The sequence below is a fragment of the Ostrea edulis genome, chromosome 3 (genome assembly GCF_947568905.1).
Source record: "Ostrea edulis chromosome 3, xbOstEdul1.1, whole genome shotgun sequence".
Taxonomy (NCBI): Eukaryota; Metazoa; Mollusca; class Bivalvia; order Ostreida; family Ostreidae; genus Ostrea; species Ostrea edulis.
This window is the reverse complement of record NC_079166.1, coordinates 58,369,376-58,385,918: the sequence shown is the minus strand read 5'-3', so window position 1 is coordinate 58,385,918 and position 16,543 is coordinate 58,369,376. Positions and strand designations below refer to the sequence as shown.

The 16,543-nt window shown below is 32.7% G+C and overlaps 1 protein-coding gene across 19 annotated transcripts in view; it reads right to left on the bottom strand.

Annotated features, from left to right (window-relative positions):
• LOC125674020 (synaptotagmin-1-like) overlaps positions 1-16,543 on the bottom strand; it is a 47,122-nt gene that overhangs the window by 15,650 nt on the left and 14,929 nt on the right. For 15 of the 19 annotated variants that reach the window (XM_048910989.2, XM_056158312.1, XM_048910991.2 and 12 more), the window contains one exon: positions 11,873-11,963. The gene's annotated coding sequence lies outside the window, so the exon portion shown is untranslated. Of the gene's footprint in view, positions 1-7,858; positions 8,047-11,872; positions 11,964-16,543 lie in introns of those variants that run through there. The other 4 variants (XM_056158303.1, XM_048910992.2, XM_056158309.1 and 1 more) reach the window with 2 other exon arrangements.

The window sequence follows — 16,543 nt, the reverse complement described above, 5'->3', positions numbered from 1 at the left end:
AATACTTGAATCTGATTGGTCGAGAAGCATTTGAAAAAACATTGTTACCCTCTGAGAACATGCAGAAAGCTTGCGGTCCAGGGTGATAGTATCTAGCAACGGGTAACAGTACTTGACAACAAGTGATATAACATGTAATATCATAATAATATAATAATAGCTATGCCTCAGTTGACAATGGTTTTCTCGGGCTGAAAATTTTCAATGTTACCCTAACTACTAGCAATATCTATATATTAAGGTCGGACACTTCAATTCCAAACACATTAACCGTCTCTATCCTTTCACGTCTGTGTTATGTAATATATTGCGCCCTATAAATTGGCTCAATCAGAACACCCACCAAATCCAAATTGCAAGAAAAGAATAACAGACATAGAATCTTTAAATTTGGGGGGGGGGGGTGTTAAAACACCAAACAGCTAACACAGGATGGATAGGTTTGGAAGTCAGCACCTTTTAACTAATGAGCCATAATACAAAATTATTAAGATCGATACAAACACACTATTCTGTCTAGGTCTTGATAATATAGTCACAGTATAACCTAATCTCTATCTAATTTCAAAATCTCATCTTTTCCCTTCCAGGTTAGCACATCAAGTCACAGAGCAGTATTTATGATTTCTAATGATTAAATTAATTATAGCTATAAAGATACTAGCAGGTGTTTTATAGGAAATTAATATTTCATTCACATGTGATGCATACTACCAAAAAAATCAAATTAATGAAAATTAGTCATGGCACCAGAGTTCCTTAAATCTTCCCGTCAAAAACTCCAGCTCTTGCAACTTGTTGATGCGGCACAATGAGGTTCACTATTCCACTGCTCAATGAACTTGGCAAAGTGCCTAATATAGAGCACTGACCATCAGCCTCTGAATGTCTATACTTGAACTGTTGTAGCTCATTGGCCCCTAGCCCAAGTTCTTACAGACCAATAGCATTCATTGTGATTGATATCAGGATAATTCCAGACTGTTTATGTAACTTTACTCTATATAAAACATTGCTCAGTATAACAGTTCATGAGACCCTTATCAGTTATGTGACTAAACTGTTACCGCTTTGAGCATGATTCAATCTTTGTTGCTATTATATAAGGACCAAAAATAAAATGAGAGAAATAAACACATCTGTATAAACATCCTACTTTAAAAAGTTCTGTTTTGAGTGGGATGTGCAATATATGCTTGTTTGGTTTGTTTTCAAGTCTCCATTACATACATGTGTATGGTTTACCTTGCAAATTGTACAGATTCCCTATATATCATACAGATTCTCTGAATACCATACATATATTCACCTAAACAACACATACAGATTTCCCTTGGATACCCATACATTCCCCTGAATACAGAACATATTTCCCTGAATGCAGTACAGATTCCCCTGAATACAGTATACAGACTTCCCGAATATAGTACATAGTACATATTTCCCTGGATACAATACACATTCCCTTCAATACAGTAATGTATATTTCCCTGCATAATACAGTACAGATTCCCCTGAATACAGTACAGATTCCCTTGAATGCAGTAATGTACATTTCCCTGAATACAATACAACTACCCCTAAATACAGTAATGTACATTTCCCTGAATATACAGTACAGTACAGATTCCCCTGAATACAGTACAGATTTCCCTGAATATAGTACAGATTTCCCTGAATACAGTACAGATTTCCCTGAATACAATACAGATTTCCCTGAATATAGTACAGATTTCCCTGAATACAGTACAGATTTCCCTGAATATAGTACAGATTTCCCTGAATACAATACAGATTTCCCTGAATATAGTACATATTTCCCTGATTAGAGTACAGATTCTCCTGAATACAGTTAATGTACATTTCCCTGAATATAGTATATATTCCCCTGAATACCAAAAGGATTCCCCTTAAATAAGTACAATCCCCTGAATACCAAACAAATTCACTTGTATACTGGATCAGATCTTCCTTAATTACTGTACATGCATGCAGCTATATCCTATACAAATATTGTATTTTCTTAGTGACATAAATCCTCATGGAAATAACATACAGTTGTAAGGTTACACATTGAACGTGGGTAATAAATGACAAAGAGACATTGCTGAGTAGTAGAGAAATAATCAGATAAAGTATGTATAAGGGAGTATATGTACTGCATCGTATGTATAAATAAAACAGATTTTTATTATCAATATTAAATATGAAACAGCATTTACGCGAGATTTTGAATTCGTTTGAACCAAAAATATTGCAAAAATATAAAGCCCTAGCTTGCAAATGATACAATATACTTTAAACAATGAGTTGTACAAGTATAACAATAAAAAAAGACCTAAAAAGTCAATAAATGTACAAAATTTATAGCAAAGAAGACAGGTAGTTTAGTACTGCAGGAATCAAATTTGATTTCTATGTTAATAACTTTTTCTTCTTCAAAATTGAAGTGTAAATGCATGGATTTCTCCATGTCTGCAAATCATGGTCTAATTCAATCACAAAAATGCACAGGCATGGTGCAAAAATGATATCTTTCATGCATGACTCAATCAGTACAATCTACAGTATATGTATCCATTTTTTCTTCTTCATTCGTACATTTATAAGGACATCATCAGCTCAAATCCTCTTTCCCTGGTGCAACCCTGCACTGCATGACTTCAGTCAGAATATCCCATAGCATATAATCCTATTGCATAATTACCTGCAAATCACTAGTATAAATTTGCTTTCTATTTGATTATAATTATCAACAATAATTAACTTTTCTATAGGTATTAACTCTGCATGGTTTGGAGCTTATAAAACACCTGCACTTTTCTTGAAAATTTCCTAAGCCTATCATCATGCATTGTTAATCCACAATATGGAGTCCACTCCGTTGGAAGATGAGAAAATTGTAAATATTGTTCGTGATTGGCAATAATCACTTATCATACAGTAAGAGAGAAACTTTTTAAACTTCATTCAACAAGAACAAGGACCTATCATATGAGTACTTCTGCTCATTAAAACGGATCTCTACTGTTTTTTCATTTCTCAATGATTGAAAAATGCAGAAGATCTGAGGGGATATTGTGCAAACTGTATCCTGCATTTAGCTACATTGCCCAATGATAGGTCTCCATTTTTGGAAGTAAGGAAACTATCCCACCCCATCCCACCTTCTTTGAAAAATATTTTTTGGGATGCACTTCAGCAACACTGGCCAATTGGAGACTTTTCAAGATTACATGTAAATTTGTTTCTTAGGGTGTTGAAAATTAAAAGTTAGATTCAAACTTGATTATTTATTTCATTATATCTAAAAATCCAAATGTTGAATTTAAGGAAAGAGATCTTGCAAATTTGGTTGTCGACTTTTAGATTGACTACTAGATAATAAGCAGACATGGTTGGATAATTACTGGGCACATTAAATACAGAGTTTTAATATAGCCCATGTGGTTATACATGCAAATTGAAAGCAATGAAAGCTTAGAAACTGTGTTCACATTTTGCAGCTTGGAATAATACCTTAACCACTATATAGCTACCCCCAAGGGAACATAACAAACAGCCTTAAGAACAGATCTTACGATATACAATGAACAAATCTGAAACATTGTGGTTTTCTGTACTACATGCAACTCTATATTCAAGAAATATATTACGTATATGAAGACTATACATCCCACAGTCACTTCATCACATGATTCAAATCTATACAGACAACCCATGAAGAACTTTACCATTTTTGAATTTCTTTGGTTCAGAATCATGAAACTGATATATATGCCAAAAGCAACCTAAATAAGCTCTCAAGTATGGGAGGATGGATGGGATCCGAGTCAACTTTACACAGGATTTCTCCTCGTCAGTGTGAAGTATGGGTACCTTATGTTTGTTATGTCAATTCAACATTCAATATTGAATAAACTTTTTCTCCCATTGACCGTGACTTAAATGTTAAGACACACACACCCAAACAGGCCATAAGCAATTGTAACAGTATCAGCTGGAATCTGAAGTTTTATTTTCATTTCAAAGATATATGACCTGGACGTGGTTTGTTCTGTCAGACAGACGGACAGAACAATTCCCATTATAGTATACTTCTAAAATTTCTTTGCAAGGGATATAACAGTATATAATGTCCTTAACTCCTATCTGATTAGTCTGTAGAGTAATGATATTCAGACTTAAATGAACGCTTAGTCTAGCATTTATACGATTTACGACTTTACCACGCAGTGTACCATTATGTCATTTCCCAATACTCAGTGTGACGGTTTTCTAAATTTTCAATTTGCAATTATTATATCTAATATAAAATATGATTAAATCTTTCGTCAGAAAACCATGGTCGGTTTCCTTTCTGGTGTACATTAAAAGAGAATTGAGCAAGACTGACGGTGGGTTTCCAGTGATGAACTAAATCTGATACAAGTTTAATTTTCCTAAAAGTATTCAATTTTGAATGCCCATTAAAATCATTATGAAATTAATACATTTACTAAAAGGATTCATAAATAATAATAATCATTAATATGAAATTAATGCATTTACTAAAAGGATTCATGGATATAATTTCTGATCAGTACAATTTTCCTTTTCCGTCAAAGTCATTTTTGAAGCATGCAATTGTCTGCTCTAAATTAATTTTATGTCTTTGCCTATTATTCAGTAATGGCTCTCAACCAGAGACACTGTGAATACATAATTGATACAAAGTTTGATGTACATATAAATCAATATACTTGATTACCAATACACATGCTAAGCACCTTCAATGAGTTTGGGTCACGGCATGTTAGTGACATTGTGTAAGGGTCAGGAACTACTAAGACCCTGCTCAGGTTGTGTAGCCACATCATAAAACCAGTCTCATAAATTATAACTTCATTTGTGAGTGTACAGTACCCATTTTCATTTGAAATGTGTGAAACCGACGTAGATTACTACGGCCCAACAAGCCACATCACTTCTATACAGAACTTAAAATTTGAAAACTTTAAAATATATCTTTTTCCATTACTGTTGTTTCAAAGGAAAACATCACAGATTCCCCATTTTGGGTCATTTTCACTTGGGGAAAAGTCTCTCGACAAATGTGTAATTCCCTGACATTCACATATGCAATTAGACGAAAAGTTAGTCTAGACACTTAATTGTCAAGTGGTACATTTATCTCCACAATACAGGTGAAAGTCACACATTTTTTTCGATAGACGTAGAATCCAATCATATTGGTATTCTATGTGACGTCAACTGGAATAACCCGACATCGGTGATTTGATAAAATCAGCAGCCTCAGCTTCTGCACGCTTCCACGTCCAACGTTTTAATGAGCCAACAAATCCAATAGGTCATAAAAATACCAGCTATAATGTGACAAATTCCTCACTCATCAACAAGATCATACAATAATTCACATCAGGAATAAATATCTAAAGGCATGTATATAATGATTCAATGCATCCATGCAGTCAGGGGTTAAAAAAACTTCACAAACTATCTTTATCATCAATACATTAAAAATATTTTGTTACCAATATCTAACTTAATCTTGAAGTAAATATCTTCATATTATGTGTATATATAATTAAGAAATGAATTTCATTTTTTGAAAATACAGGAAGGTATGAACTGTGATATACTCAGTGTGACGGTTTTCTAAATTTTCAAAATGTAATATCAAATTATAACCTGTACAAAATAAAGGGATTATAAGTTGTTTTGAGGGCCCCTATTTACTAAAAGAACTTTAAGTAGTGTCTATAAGACTAAAAATTACAGTAGTTTTCTGTATGTTTTGATATAATTTCTTGATCTAATTAAAAGAATCTAAGTTTGTTGATAAATCATTACACATTTATGAGTATAATCTCTTATATATAAAGTTTCACAGACAAAACTATTTGAAGATCGATCTACTCAAAAATTTTGGTCAGAGTCACAAATATTTTTAGTAAGAATAAGTATCTATAAATTTATAAATACACATATATAAACTAATGTCTCCAAAACAGAATTCAATCACTAGATTCATATGCATATTCATGTAAATGTATTGATCTTTTCAGGTATAATTAAATGTTGGAGTTGTTTGTTTTAGGGGGTAAAAAAATCAATAAATAAGCTATATGTCAAAATAACTTTCTTTTAAATTAGTGAAAATTACTCCAATGTGCTTCCATTGCTTTCACAAACCACAAACAAATTATAGACATTTATTTCTTATTTATAACTTGATACTTTTAATGAATACTAGGTATAGTTTCTTATGTCTGTATATTGAGAACATTTTAAATTTAGCACTGAGACAATTTAATGAATTTCTCCCCCCAAAAGTTGAAATTTAAAACCCCCCACCAAAAAAACCCACATAGAAGTTGGAAAAGCAATTTATTTTTTGGTGGAATTAACTGACTAATGGAAATTTCAGCATTTTTTACTTTAGTAAAATTTCCTCATCTATCAAAAAATTAAACACATCCATCCCTCTAAAATCGAATTACCAGTACAAGTTACATGTGAAAAACTAAGACATAAACATCATCAACAAAAATAGATTAGAAATATGCATTATCTTAAATCAGGATTATGACAGTAGATGCATGCAGACACAGTTTTATAAAGACTGATGTTAAAAGTATACCCATAATGATTAGCTGGTATTCAAGACAAACCATGTAGCACAATCTTGAAAAAGATTCACTACATACATATACAATACAGCCTCGTTACACCAAACCCTTCAGCTTCTAGTCAAATCATTCGCAAAAATTTATAAAGAAAATTAAAAAAGAGGGCAAAAATCATGACTCAAGATACACCATCCTGAAGCTGATCAAATCACAGAGATTGTTGGGGTACAGGGTCCAGTTGCACAAAAGTTAGTTAACTTTAATTGACTTCAAGTTAACACTATCTAAATGTTGAAGTTAAGGGTACATTAACTGTCAACAGTTAAAGTTAACTTAACCTTCATACAACTGGGTTCAGATAAATGAAGCCTCACTGTATATGAATTCCTTTGCTTAAAGCCTAACTGTATATACATTCCCTTGCATAAAGTCCCACCTCATTTCATATTCAGTCTATGAATTTTTTATCAAGAACTTGTAAAATAATAAAGCAAGGCATGTGATACTTATTTAGTTTGTTCAGTGGCTACTCAACTATTGAATATTATTCCTGTGTAAACTGTCTCCTGGGTGAGATAATTTACCCAATCATATTGATGATTTTAATCAATTGATTTTTTTGTGAATTAATAGGGCAACATTACATCATGAATTGACAAAATCAGATAAAAGTAGATGATATGTATAATCTGCTATTAAACCAAGCACTTCATCTGCATGCTGAATTGAAAAGATTTTGACGACAAATCAAATTCGTTAAACATGATTTCAACTCCATTGATATTCTTTTAATTAATGTCGATCACAATTCTAATTTTTAAGAACTTTTTTCTTCACTTCAGATTTTTATATTCTACAATACATTATAAGTTGAGGGTTTATCCGAACATTTATAATGTATATTGACACAATTCTCAGTTGATATATAAATGACAGTACATGTAAATGAGGATTTATCAAGAACACAAGATACATTACAAGTCAATGCCCTCATATATAAACTGGTTTCACTCTCAATCTTAATGAATAATATGCAACTGCCAAATTTGAATCCCATATTCAAAATAGTACAAAACCTTAAAAGCCCTAGAGGTTCTGAAGAAAGGCTATATAGCTCTGAAATAATCAATAGTCATGGAAGATCCAGTCCAATGAATCCAAATATCTCCTTAAACTCCGAATCTTCCTTGATTTGAACTCTAGATTTAATGACAGTGTATACTTACACAGGAGGAAAAACAAGAAATAAGTCCACAGGTGATTAAAATTCCACTTTAAATCCTACTTTTCCATCATTACAAGTTCCTGTTTCTTCATCACTGTACATAATACAGCCTCCAAAGATATTCTGAATCAATAGCACTGGAGAATTGTGGGATCAATACTTCACAACTGCATTATGGGTAACTTGGAAGTATTGACTATTTCCAGTATGACAAGACCCTCATTTTATCTGGACTATTTTTGGCTTAGATCATGTTTATTCATGGATAAATATAATTGCGAAACATAACATCACTTTAATGTTTGCAATCTGAAAAACAACTTCATATCAACATCCTACATGTAGCTGGCAGTGTTTTTTTTTTTTTTAGCACTTACAACAGCACAGCACATAAAAGAATTTGACATTTATCTGTGTAAAACAAACTTTGATTTTTAATTAATATTTTAATTTTTACAGGTACCAAACATTAATTTCAGAGGAAAGTCAACAGCCATATAACAGATTTAATACATATAACCTCACATACGTTATAATTTTTCACAGAAGTATCAGTTGACAATTTTTCTTGGTGGAAATCACCATTTTTTCAATGATTTTGATACATTATTACATGTACTCAATTTTGTTAATAGCAATGAAAACCCTCTAAATCAACACACCCATGCCATTGATTATAGATTCACTTAAAAATGAATACCATATCAGAACTGGCCATTGATCACCATCCATTCACAGAAGATGCAATACGTAATTAACAGCCAGTTATGGTGATCAGACTATCAGAAGTATTGTTTTGTGGCCCCATAACACAAATCAATACAGCAGCTGGACTGTGAGGTGTGAAATGGACAATTACAGGACAGGGACTCAGGCAGATATCTGGCCAAATCAATGGGGTTAGGAGAGAAGTTCATAACCAAACGAAAAAGTTCATGATTGCTTTACAAGATTCTAAAGGCAACTTTTTTGAACATATCTTTTTTCTAAAAGTAAATGTATATTTGATAGAAATTGATATTAGAATCTCTAACATTAAAAAAACTCAAGAAAACCCAAATGTTCACCAATATGTTTTTTCTTCTGAAAACTACACTCTGTAGACCGGCCCTTCAAGAGTATTGTAATTACTAATGGGGGCTTGGTAAATACAGAGCATTGTACATGACCTCCAAACCACGGCACTCTAACTACAGGACTCTAACAACAGGACTCTAACCACGGCACTCTAACTACAGGACTCTCTAACTACAGGACTCTAACTACAGGACTCTATAACTACAGGACTCTATAACTACAGGACTCTCTAACTACAGGACTCTCTAACTACAGGACTCTAACTACAGGTCGGTAAAAACACTGATCAATACAATAACCACCCACAGAAAGGAAATAAAAAAAGTAATTAACCGTGATCAAAATCAATATCAATTCCAAGCATTGGTTGTGTGGAACAGGCATTAGTACATGAACCATTAAAGAATTATAATTGTTATATCCATTCATGTCAGAAGAGGACCATTGCCATTAATGTAAGCACATCATTTACTCCATGACAGAAATTATACTTGAAACTGTGTACTTGACGGGGAAAGTAAATTCTTCCTCTGCGGATTCCACATTTGGACTCGGAAGCCTTGAATGGCCTTGCTATAGCAACCACTGACGCATGATGGGGCAAAACTGTATGCCCTGCAGCAGAGAAAATAGATAGTGACTGACAACAATAAGCGTCTCCCAATAAGTTCTGAATCCAAGTCCCAAACAGCTGTGCACTAGCTGTAATGAGATTGGAAATCTGGCCTTGATATAGGAGAAACTGAAGATTTCAAATATGCTTGATATTAACTAATACACAATTCACACATGTATAATTCATTCCCATTGTTTCAGCAGACTTAATAATTTCTTCCTCTTGTTCCACTGTTATGAGATACTTAATTAGTGGTCTGGTAAAGAAGATATATTGCAAGACTAGAGTGGTCAGAGAATGTGATTCCATCCTTCTACATAGACAGACAGAAAAGTGGACAGATGGACAACCATATATATATCAAAGCAATGCCCAGTGTCTGTCATGCACTGCATGCAATAAAAAAGCAGTTTTCATGATAAATATTGTTTAATTGTAACAGTGCATACTGTCTGTTTTAGAAGATGTACTGTATATTAATTTTGTGTTTTTTAAGTGTATCGAGTCTTACCATATAGCACTAATTCAACTGATTCTTGAGAAATACTGACACTTCGTAAGTTTTACAAGAAATCCACAAGAATTTTCTATGAGATACGTCAAACTGTAACTAAGTGTTGTATCGAATTCCTATTGTATAAGTCCTTTGGAATTTGAATCAATTAGAAATGTCTTTAAACATGCACTCAAACAAGGCAACATTCAAAACACGCGAAATAAAAAAGAAAATTTTTGTTATGTGCGTAATTCAGCAGTATGAAAGAAGAATCGATAAATTCCCGAGATGAATATCACTTACAATGCAATACAAAATGCTGTCACTTACAAATTGTTATATACAGATCAGACAAAAGCTCGTAAAGTGTCAAAATGACAACAATGCTATTTCTAGCAGCCTTTAGTTGGAAATAATTTGCAGACTATGGTTCTTTATTTAGCAATGAAAGAACAACACATTTTGTGATTATATTGATATACATTTATCTTCATAACTAAAGATAACTGGCCTTCATCTGAACTCTATAATTATTCTACATCCAAGGACTTTCTCTACATTGTACATGTACATGCTATAGTAAGCTGAAATTTTTGTCACCTCCAAAACTTTGCTTAAATTGTACATGCTAGTAAGCTGAATTTTTTGTCACCTCTAAAACTCTGCGACACATGAGAATCACAATATTGTCATTGATATAAAGGGGTTCGTTTCGGTGACAAAATTCTGTCTGGAGTAACTGCAGACTGACAAAGGGTGCAAGATGCTGGCACAACACAAACTTAATTATCATCATTGTGATGTGACCCATTTTTCATAGTTCGTTGATTTGTTTCAGAAAATGGAAATGGTTTTACATACCATACCAATTGATATAAGAACTCTGAATTTACAAATGTCATCTCATTTTCTTATAACGCAGGTTAAACCATCACATCCTCTTAGATGAAAACAAAACAGACATGCCTTTTTTTTTTCTTTTTTTTTTTTATACTTATTAGCCACAACAAAATGTGCTTGACCTATATATTCTCTTATGACACAAAAACACATCAAAATAATAATTAATTCTGTACAATGTTAAGCATGTAAATGTACATTCACCCATGGTGAAGATACTTCTAACGCCAAGGGCCACAACTTTGCTAAAACTACGTCATTTGTATATTGACGAAAAGCATGAAAAACAAAAATCATGACGTGTCAGTCTAATAGAAAACGACATTATCTCCCTGGCTGTTCATTGATTTAGCATGTAACATCACAACAATACTAACAATCAAATCATCCGGAGGTGAACAATCTAAATATGTTCAAATCTTTATCAGTTTACTAGTGGTGCCTGTCCTTCCACAGAAGAATGCAGAACTAATCATCAGAACAAAAAAGAATCATTCTTCCTATTCAAATACATGTATTAACTTTGGCAATGGCTACTAAATAATGGTGATAAAATATTTATAATTACACGTTTCTGATCAAAATGCATGTCAGTGATTATACTGATGAATATTTAATCAAGCATAAAATAAAATTTCAATTCATGCCTTGAGAATAGAGTGGCTGAAATATTTTCCTGTTTTATTAATTAATCAAATTCCACAAATTAATATGTCTGTCCTTTAGATGATATTTATGGAACTTTCACCTGAACCCTCACATTCACAATACGAGATCTCTAAAGGAGAAGGAATATTGTGTTCCTAATTGATGAACATCTCCGTAACTCTTGCAGTCAGTATCAAAATTGACTGATCTGAAGCTAGAATGCTTGACTATCATCCATCAAGCATTGCCATTTCAAATTGTACAAACCACCCCCTCACCTAGGCAACTTGTCACCATGGTTAAATCTCTTCTTAACCAATCAAAAAGATTTCCGTCTTGGGTTTCTGTTTCAGGAAGAACCATTAAATTCTGAAATGAAAAACAGTATCTAAATTACACTAAATCTCTTTTATGTGTGCCACTTCCCTATGGAAAAACTCCTGTTATTTATAATACTCCAAGATTTTTTTCTTTCAAGTCAACGTCCCTTACAAGATTTTCAATCAACACAAGTGGACTATAGGCCACAATGCTCACCTGAGCCATGTTACTCAAAAAAAAGACCCTCACTGGAACACCAATAGAGATGCAACAACATTGAATCAAACTCTGCTGTTGGGCCAATATATCTCTAAGGGTGCTTGTATCCCATAGCAATCTTTACATCTTTATCATAAGCAAACTTTAGCCACGGGCATTGTAATTCAGTTTAAGGAAACTTTTCGGTATACATGTATGTTAAACCCCTACTGTGGACTTGCTCCGGTTCTAGGGTCATGAAATGAAGAATGACTCTATGCTGATCAAGAGAACACTTCCATATTAATCAGATTATCCTTCTGTTTCTGTTTCCACCGAGAAAAAAACTTTGAAATATTCGAGATATCAAAGGTTAAAAAAATACTTCAAGAATAAGTAGTTGGGACTTCCGAATCGTTTTGACATTATACCCATGGTATTCGAGATAACGGTGAATAAGATACCAAACTTCAACAGTGATATTTCCTATTTATCCCAAAATAACTGAACACCTATTTTGTCTCTGTCATGGCCCCAAATGGTCGGGGTCAACGAATCTAAATCAACACTAAATCAGGATGCATGTGTATTACAACGTATGTCATACCAAAAAAATTGAATTCAACGAGTGAAATCCAATATATAGATCTGCAATGTATATGACTAGTATAAATATTGTATCGAAAAAATTTGGCCAATTCACAGTCCTCCAACAAAGTTTTACATGGGGATATGTAGAAATCTTCTTTAAAAGGGTATTCAATGCATTCATGTATACCTTAATTTTAAAAGATTATACAAAGACGATCTTGCGCTGTGAAGTAAACATTAGGCATACGTATATAGGGACAACTGCACTTTATCCCATATGTAGCCTACACGTCTTCTGAACAGGTATCAAGATTCGTTGCATTTCTAAAAGACTTTCCCTTATAACATATCCCCACATAAAACTTTGAACCTCGGTTGTGGAGGGCTGTGAATTAAATTGGCCAAATTTTCCCAATGCGATATTTATATTAGTCATATCTATAGCATTATATTGGATTTAACTCGTTGAATTCAATATTTTTCTTTTGGCATAACATTAAAATCCATGTATCTCTCCTTAGTATCCTATCACACAATCATCAAACTGAATGATATAACAACTAAATCTTCTTATAATATTTCTTTTTGTTAGCAGCTGTTCATTCGAAAAGGGTATCAATCTTAGCTAGATCATTCTTAGCTAGTACGCTATAGATTAAAGTAGCCAATATAGCCATGCAGTAGTTCTTTTTCAAGATTTTAAAATGATTTCTAACTTTTCAATTCTCTGCTGTTGATATGGCAGACTTTAAATGACTGAAAATATCATTGCTATTAATTTTAGTCTATTGGGTTTTCTTTGTGGGGACAGTTTAAAATAAATGAAAGAATAAGTTTCTCTTCTACCAGAAGTTGTCACTAGCAACCTATGAACAGAGTTTACAACAGCATTTATAAATTCGTTTGCCAGTCAAACAGTTCCATACACTTTGTTTTTCCTAGCAGACATTATATCACATCATTTTACAGACAATTACATTTAATGTATGTTGATCTCGACTCAATCGGTTATTACCAAACCTAGCTGACTCTGATTGGTCACCTACTGCATCAGTATATCACTCACTGGACAGTCAAACATCAGTATGTATCAATATATATTGGTATATCACTGGAGAGTTAAACATCAGTATGTATCAATATATATTGGTATATCACTGGAGAGTTAAACATCAATATGTATCAATATATATTGGTATATCACTGGACAGTTAAACATCAATATGTATCAACATATATTGGTATATCACTGGAGAGTTAAACATCAGTGTGTATCAATATATATTGGTATATCACTGGAGAGTTAAACATCAATATGTATCAATATATATTGGTATATCACTGGAGAGTTAAACATCAATATGTATCAATATATATTGGTATATCACTGGAGAGTTAAACATCAATATGTACCATTCAATATATATTGGTATATCACTAGAGAGTTAAACATCAATATGTATCAATATATATTGGTATATCACTGGAGAGTTCAACATCAATATGTATCAATATATATTGGTATATCACTGGACAGTTAAACATCAATATGTATCAATATATATTGGTATATCACTGGAGACATAAACATCAGTATGTATCAATATATATTGGTATATCACTGGAGAGTTAAACATCAATATGTATCAATATATATTGGTATATCACTGGACAGTTAAACATCAATATGTATCAATATATATTGGTATATCACTGGAGACATAAACATCAGTATGTATCAACATATATTGGTATATCACTGGAGACATAAACATCAATATGTATCAATATATATTGGTATAATCACTGGAGAGTTAAACATCAATATGTATCAATATATATTGGTATATCACTGGAGAGTTAAACATCAGTATGTATCAATATATATTGGTATATCACTGGAGACATAAACATCAATATGTATCAATATATATTGGTATATCACTGGACAGTCAAACATCAGTATGTATCAATATATATTGGTATATCACTGGACAGTCAAACATCAATATGTATCAATATATATTGGTATATCACTGGAGAGTTAAACATCAGTATGTGGTATATCACTGGAGACATAAACATCAATATGTATCAATATATATTGGTATATCACTGGAGAGTTAAACATCAGTATGTATCAATATATACTGGTATATCACTGGAGAGTTAAACATCAATATGTATCAATATATATTGGTATATCGCTGGACAGTTAAACATCAGTATGTATCAATATATATTGGTATATCACTGGAGAGTTAAACATCAGTATGTATCAATATATATTGATATATCACTGGAGAGTTAATTAACATCAGTATGTATCAATTAATATATATTGGTATATCACTGGAGAGTTATAATACATCAATATGTATCAATATATATTGGTATATCACTGGAGAGTTAATGCAATTCACCTTTGAATTAGAACGATTTACCCGATATAGTATTGCGTTGTGTGACGACACAATTGAATGAGACTGTTGGAACAGTTTGAATGACATGTTTGATGTAATACAACAAGAGTTTTCATTGGCCAATTACAGCCCGCCCACTTTCTTGAGCGGATTCAGGTGATCAGATAAGATGGACGGACTAGAAAATTACTAGCTGGAGAACTGTAGCTCTCTGGATGTGACGGAACAGAGATCTATAGATCCACCTCTTATTAAAACCTTCGATTTATGGGGCACAAAAAGCTGCACATGGTTGAGGCCTGATATCCGTGTATTCTTGTGTTGCTGTCTCATAAATTCAATATTTAAAAAATCTTAACATATTTTCCTACTATACTTACATACCTTCAAATATTCATTAAAGCCACACACGACCCAAAATTATGTATTCTCTTTTCATTTATTATCAACACGAATAATTTATAGAAATTAAAAAATATAGTTTTTGTAAAGGTAAAATAAGCTCTTGATAAACGAAAATGCTACATAAGCCCATTATGGCCCTTAACACTCGTGTGGCAGAGATGGAGACCGTCCCAGATTAATGAAAGCCGCATTGCCGCGAGTTTAGCTATTTGAATAATTATCATTTAATGGAACAGGGATGTTCTATTATCTAAAATATTTAGCTAAAATATTTGTGGGGTATTAGTTCACATCTACACGCTATTGTGCCAATATGGAAATAAACCGGGATTTGAATTGACTGGCTACCTAACATGACTACGTCAACGAACGAAATCATCAAAAGCTGTGAGTTTTGGGGTCATATGGGGCTTTAATAAATATTTGAAGGTATGTTTGGACACAAGTATAGTAGGAAAATATGTTGGGAATTTTTTTATATTACATTTAACAACACAAGAATACAACTTTTTCTCTTTCTTCCTTCGAAGTTTGTTTCCATCTGGCCGTCATGTTTTCAAATGCCGACTACTCCCGTATAAGGGAATTTGGGCGGACTTATACATATGGACCAATGAGAGTTTCTGTTGCATTTCGCAATTGTATTGCAAACAGATTCAATTATGTCGTCACACAACACAATACTATATCGGCCAAAGCGTTCTAATTCAAAGGTGAATTGCGATAAACATCAATATGTATAAATATATATTGGTATATCACTGGAGACATAAACATCAGTATGTATCAATATATATTGGTATATCACTGGAGAGTCAAACATCAATATGTATCAATATATATTGGTATATCACTGGACAGTCAAACATCAGTGTGTATCAATATATATTGGTATATCACTGGAGAGTTAAACATCAGTGTGTATCAATATATATTGGTATATCACTGGAGACATAAACATCAGTATGTATCAATATATATTGGTATATCACTGGAGAGTCAAACATCAAT